Source organism: Heterocephalus glaber, unplaced genomic scaffold (assembly GCF_053883595.1).
Source record: "Heterocephalus glaber isolate CG9 unplaced genomic scaffold, H.glaber_assembly_v1.0 deba00000122, whole genome shotgun sequence".
NCBI lineage: Eukaryota > Metazoa > Chordata > Mammalia > Rodentia > Bathyergidae > Heterocephalus > Heterocephalus glaber.
In genome coordinates, this window is record NW_028258138.1 from 41053510 (window position 1) to 41061076 (window position 7567).

The window sequence follows — 7567 nt, forward strand, 5'->3', positions numbered from 1 at the left end:
AGCAGAGTACTCTATATTTTGAAAAAACTCAGAAAAATCCCAAATGGCTTAAGGTTTTGTTGCAATTGCATATTTTTATTTGATCCTTAGATTTTCCTGAAATAATCTTTTCCTTAATATGTAATTTTAAATTTATAACTATAATCTTGATAATTATTAAAATATAACAGTATATTTATTCTTGCCTAGAGGGTGCCAAACTCCATACAAATACAAATGGAACCAATGACAAGTGTGCTAGAATTCTTTACTGGGATCCACCAGACTGACCTTGTAAACAGCTCATAACTGCTAAACTATACAATATGACTTCTGTGTTGGATTCTGAAGTGCCCTGGAGCTTCTTATCCTCTTTGTGGCAGGCTATTACTAGTTCCTTCCCTGTGGAAACACTTGTTGGCTGTATTCATAGCAATCCTGCTGATCTTATAATTTGGTCAATGTATTCTTCACTGTTTCTTTGGCTTTGTCTCCTCCAGACTCAAAGCTATACAGCTACCAAGACGACAATGCCTGGAGCCCATTGAAGGCCTCTAGACAGACCCTCTGTACAGTAACTCTGACTGCTGATCACAACTATGACCCTCTTCAGCTGGAAGTAGCCAGACCTGTCTTCCCTCTTTCCCCTCTCACAGCAGTTAGGGTTACTTCTTCAGAGGGGGAAATATTCCAGATAGGTAAGTTAATTAGATATCTTGTAGGCAGTTAGTCAGGGCCTGTCCAGGAGGAGCCAACAGGGAGGACAGTGAAGACACATTCACTGAAGGCCAGCATTGTAAAAGGAGAGAAACTACCACACCCATTAGGATGAATGGCAGTGATTAATATTCTAAGTAGGTATCAATCACCTGCATAGGGTCCAAGTCTTAACCTAGACTCTCCAGGAAATATCCCTGACCCACCCTTACTGAAAATCCTTACTGAAAATCCACTTGACCTCCATTTAATCAATATTGCCTGGGTGACTGTACTTGTAATCTTATTGGTTGATCATGGTTTTGCCCCACCTCATGCCCACTTTTTAAATTTCCATTGGGTCTTATAGTTTTGTCCTGCTTTGTATCTGCCTCACCACATGGCTTTGCTATATAAAACATCTTTGAAAAGTGGGATGAGCGGGCAACCCATTCTGGTCCCCCTTCTGTCTCTCTTAGGCAAAAGCTTTCTTTCTCTCAATAAATTTTACATATATATATACATATGTATATATATGTATTTATAAAACAGTATAGAACTTCGACTCTTCCATTCTCTATGCTCAGATTGTTATGTCCAGTAATCCTCATTACTACATCATACAAGGTATTGTCCTCACATTTCTAGCTATGAAGAGACAGTAGAGCAGATAGATTCATGAAATTGCCCTGAAAGTCAGTTTATTGCAGATATTATAAATTTCATAGTTAAATGGTATAAAGTAAAAGAAATGTTACATATTTGACACATTGAGCATTTAAAAAATGTTATGTAAATGTGACTTGATTCATACACCCTATAAAGCATGCAAAGATCTTTACATGCTTTAAAATTGTTTTGTAACAATATTAAAATGTTAAAAACTAGAAAAATTAATATATACTCACAAATGTGTGCATATGTGTTTATATATACATAAATATTTACTATCAAATTAATATATGATCATATACACTTATCTCACATAAGTTGACCTTTTCACTATTTTCTAATTATGAGGCATCAAATTTTTATAGATATTTAAATAGGCCAAAATACACCAAGAAATTCCTTTATGTTGTCAACACATTTCTCATAAATAATAGTGAAATTTATCTTTTAAAAAGTAATTTTAAAGACAATATAAAACTAGTTTGGCCTCTACATTCACAATGCACTGCAGAATATAAATCAAGTACAAAATACCTGCTTATGTGTTAATAAAAAGAACAATATAAAGTTAAATTAAAGAAAGGATTTTTTTCTTCTGTAGCCATAAACTGAATTTGTTTAATTGACACTGTTTTGTTTCAGTTGTTTCTTGTTATTAATATGGAATCAGGATAACACATTTTGCTATAAAATAAATACAGTATAAACACAGAATTGATAATTCACAAAATAATAGCACTCAAACATTTTCTACTGTATCAATAATAGAAATATACTGAAATGAGTAGGAATAATGGAGATAAACAAAAAAACTTCATATTTTCAAATCTTGCTGTGAGACGATAATATAATGATTTCAACTTTTTATATTGACAATGAGGTGTAATAGCAAAATAGATAGACAGCATTGAAACCCTTTATGAGTTTAAGGGATAAACATTTTTTGCCCCCTATTGGGAGTTGCTGCATTCCAAGCACTATATCAACTATAATGTGATGTGATATCTCCAATACGCACCCCCATCCGCCTTTCCACCAGGATCACCACTACCACTAACAACAGCAACAACAATAATGACAAAGACAAACGTTAAAGGATGTTATTCTACAGATACAGCAAAAGACATAAAACATGGGGATTAAGAATTTGATACTGTAAGGATACACAAATTTTAAGAGGTAAAATAATTTTCAAGCTAGGATCTGTCATTCCTAAGACTTTTGTTTATGCTTTATAGCATACAGTATGTAAAGTTATTTTTATTAGTCCATCATGTCCTTCAGAGTTCATTCTATGTTTTACTTTTCTTATATCAGTATCCAATCTTCTTTTCTTTAGACAGTAATTCTTTCATGCCATCAATGTTATAAAAAAGAAAAAAACCTCACTTTTTTCATGTTCTTCAGCTTCATCATGAAACTTGCTATCCTGAAGTTAAGAAACAACCTTATTACTTATAAAAATTGCCAAATATTTGAGATACCCTACTTCAAGTACATGTGAGGTAAATCTTAATCTACATAATGTAACTTTAGATGGCAATTTTGGCACCACCTTAAGTCATCATGATCTCTATTAGTTAGGGGTATATAAGCTCCTATAATAAAGAAATTCCAAATTTTAAGGGCTTGAAGGCAAAGAAATTTCTTGTAAGCATATCAGTGAAACATGGATATTTCTACTTTTTGGGACTGTGAATGTCTTTGCTATAGAATAATTTAGATTGATGGATAACATGAGAACTAGCATTCATGAAAAACAGCATGTAGAAACACAACTTACTTCTTAAGAGACCCAGCTCTAAATTGCAATGTACTTACATTATCTATCTCTTGATGAGAACTAATAAGGTAATTATACATCCATATAAAATGGGCTGCAATTACCAAATACTGTGGAATTTAAAGCTTATACAATGCTTTAGCTTTTTTTGTCGGTAAAAAATGTGTGATTTACAAGTACAAAAAAGAAGTGTAAAGGTTTGGAAAAAGCCCTGGACAGTGAGGGGGCATAGCTTAAACATCATTAGTGTCATGTTTGGAATCTAACTGAATATAGTTTTTGGCTTCAGCTACATTCAGAGACAACTGCCTTCTATGGAAGAACAGAACAAGCATTTGGCAAATAGCTATCTCTCTCTGCCATGTGATTAGATCCCAACCCTCTAGGAGGGTAAGATATAATGTAAAATAATATTTACTATTTTCTATCATTTATTAAACAAATCTATAAATGTAGTTATTTTTAAAAACTGGCATTAAGATTCTGGAATTTCCTAAAGCTGACTAAGCTGAGATGAATCCAGTAGATGATAAATGAAAAAAAAAATCTAAGCAGAGTCTTTATTAGTTTTTTGGTTTTTATCTATAAAGACATTATTTTATGAGCCCAAATCTTTCATTGACTGAGCTTCTAAAAACAAGATTAAATGTGACATTTTAGTCATAGCTACCATAAAACTACACTAAACTATTACTTACGTATATGTTCCTAAGTATTAATACAATACAACTATACCACACTATACTTTAACCTAGTCTCACATAGTTTCTTAAAAAGTATGTGAATATGTTTGTGGGTATGTGTAAGTGACTCAGTAGAATCTTTTAGACAATTAATTTTACTGCAGTGACACAGGTTCTGTAAGTTTTCATGGACTAGAGAATCACAAATCTCCAGCTTCCTACTCTAGCTCTGCTGTTTCCTTATTGTGTCACATTTACTTGCTCACAGTCTATGAAATGGAAATAATAATCACCTACCAAATGAAAAGTTTCTGTAAAAAGCAAACATGTTGCTGGATGAAAAAGCATTTAGTGATGATACTATGTTACCAATTAGGAAGGTCATGATAATAATGATCAAGTACTAACCTTGAAGGCAAATTACTTAGAGAGTACAGTAAGTCTGATATCTATGTGAAATTTCCTTATTCACCAATTATGGGATCTTGATCAAGATATGTAATTTTTCTGTGCTTTATAATCCTCCTTTTTTATCTGGATAAACATGTACTATTTACTCCACAAAATGTTACAAGGATAAAATATATAAAGAGCTTAAATCAGTGCCTTTGTCATAGTACCTATATATTATATACCAGTATGAATTAGGTAAAGACATTTTTTTATATGAACATTTATCTTCTTTCCAAATCTTTTTCTTTTAAAGGACAATTTAAATCCAAATTTTGGGGCAACCCACCTTCCGGTTCCCCTTCTATATCTCTTAGGCAGAAGCTTTCTTTCTCTCAATAAATTTTTCCTACTCTTAATCTCCGTTGTTCCTGGAATTCATTCTTTGATTTTAGAGAACACAAACTCGCATTTTGAATATCTATTAGGTTTGTGAGTTACATTTCTTCCCCCTATATTATTTTGGAGGTCTTCCACTGAGATTACTGGACTGAGAGTTTTCCGTCAGGTGAAGGTTGGCCATTTGCAAAATACCTTGGAGCATGTGGAAGAATGGTGGCTGTCAATTATTTTGGAGAAGAACTGTGGAGTTACTTCAATGTACCATGGGAGAAAAGAGTTGACCTTGCTTGGCAGTTAATGGAAATAGCAGAGCAACTTACAATGACTTTGAATTTGCACTCTACTTCCTGGATGTCAGCTTTGACAATTTTGTAGTTGGTCCTCGAGATGGGAAGGTAATCACTGTGGATGCCGAAAATGTTTTGGTTGCTGACAAAAGATTAAGTACACAAAATAAACCTGAAAATTGGGATGTATGGTATGAAAGCAAATTTGATGACTGTGATAAGGAGGCTTGCTTATCATTCTCAAAAGAAATTCTTTGTGTTCCTGCCACTGTGGACCACAGTTATTATGCTGTTTAGCAAAACTTCTTATCCAGACATGGAGTGGCACATCTGGAGGAATTCTTCATGATCCACCAAGTGAAATTGCCAAAGATGGCCGACTCGAGGCCTTACTGGATGAATGTGCCAACCCAAAGAAATGCTATGGCAGATTCCAGGCAGCAAAGGAACTGCGAGAATATCTGGCACAATTAAGTAATAATGTCAGGCAGTCCAAGGCGAACTTTTTTTATTTTCTGCATTTAAATAGCACTGGCAAAACTAAACCACCAGAAACTATCTGGAAAAATGGAATTTGGAAGTGTTATATCCAGAGAATGCTAAACTTGCACTGATATATCTTACATTAACATCCATCAAAATAAGACATTACTATAAAATTCACATGGTGTTTCTGCAAATAAGTACTTTGGAGACTTGAGTTATTACAAACTGCTTTGTCCTTCCCCTATGCCTGAGTGTATTTATGAATATTTTTAAGCTATTCGAAATGAGTCTGATAGTTACATTGGCTTGTGTATCAAAGGGTACTTGGTAACAGTTTGCATCACTATCATGATTTTCTGAATATCTTTCGTTTACTCTGAATGTCAACTTAGATTGGCCTGTTTTATAGGCCACTTATTCCTTCTGATATATAGGGGTTTTCCCCATTTTTATGGCTTTTTAAATTAAATATTACTCATTCAGGTTATTGTAGGTGTTCATTTAAATTTTAGCTAGTTTTCATTCAGTGCTATGCGGTATATATTTACTGTTAGGGGAAGATTCCCAAGTTTATTGTGTTTTTCCAGAAAGCTGAATATTTTATTATATACATACTTTTCCTCTGCCTTCTGTGGTTTCACCATTGCATGAAATCATTTTGGGTTGTTTAAAGAGTTACATCCTTCTATACTAATAATTATAAATGTGCATTGAACATGAAGTTTAACATATGTTACAAAATGTCATTTCATCTTTTACTGAAGGCTTTAAAAAGAGTACACTAGTAATGTACACCTTGACAACTTTGGTTCAGAAAAAAATACAACTTAGTATTTTTTAAATGCTAGTTAGTCCAAGATAGTAATGCATATGCCAAACAGATATTAGACCTAGTCCAATGTTTAGAATTTAAAATAGTATTGGTTACTTTCTTATCCTTGTTACACTACATCCATTATTTTAGCTCTGTCGTTATTAAATTCAAATCTTGATTATTCTTTAAAATAAACTACTGCTTTCAAGAATATGTGACTTAATGGTATTTTACACTTTTATTAACTGTAGTCTTGCAAAATATGGTAGTCATTGAGTTTAATTAGGCATCAGAACCTTTTATTTATTAATGAGCTAATAATTTTTACTGTAAAGAAGACAATTAGCCAGTCTTCCCAGTAGGGTCTTCTTTACCCAATTGCTAAACATCAAAATATCAAATTTAAGCATGTGGATAAAAATTAACAAATGTGTGAAATTTGTAGGCTATTTAAAAAGCTATTCTGATTATATAACATATGTAATATTTTTCTGTTCAAAGATATTACTCATGTGTACAGCAAAGTTTGGTGTAGTGTGCAGTAGTTAGTTCTAGACGGACTCTACCTAAATCAGAAAATCATTAAAATACATACAACCAAAGCCAAGTTTTTCTTTTTCCCTCATTCAGTGACTATTTATTGAGCATTGACTTTGTGCTAGGCATATTAGTAGCTGCTACACACTAAATATGACATACAGTTAAGTAACTTTATCAAAACTTTAACATAGCTACGTCTTAAGTTGAAATTATTAGGATGATGTGTTCACATTGTTTGACTATTGTGATAAAAATTCTGTTTTTACCATCTAAAATTAGGTTGCTCCACCTCACACCAGATAGAATGGCTGCTATCAAGAAATCAACCAATAACAAATGCTGGTGGGGGTGTGGAGAGAAAGGAACCCTTCTCGATTGTTGGTGGGAGTGCAGACTGGTGCAACCACTGTGGAAATCAGTATGGAGATACCTCAAAGAACTAGGACTACAGATCCCATTTGACTCAGCTATTCCCCTACTGAGAATCTTCCCCAAAGAATTAAAAGAATCATACCACAGTGATATATGTGCACCTATGTTTATAGTGCCACAGTTTGTAATAGCTAAAGCTTGGAAACAGCCCAAGTGCCCATCTATTGGAAACTGGATAAAGAAGATGTGGGATTTTTTTATAAAATGGAGTACTACTCAGCCATAAAGAATGAGAAACTAGAGTCATTTATAGCTAAATAGGTGCATATTGAGGCCATACTCTTAAGTGAAATAAATAGGACACACATGTGTAAATACCGAATAGTTTCTCTAGTGTGAGAAATTCAAAGTGTAAATAAGGATGAAAATTTTTAAAATGAATAATTGATAATTTGAAATAGGA

The 7567-nt window shown here is 33.2% G+C and overlaps 1 pseudogene; it reads left to right on the forward strand.

The window, feature by feature from the left end:
- The first annotated feature begins 4783 nt into the window (after positions 1–4783).
- Positions 4784–5533, forward strand: LOC101697175 (divergent protein kinase domain 2A pseudogene; annotated as a pseudogene).
- The last annotated feature ends 2034 nt before the right edge of the window (positions 5534–7567 follow it).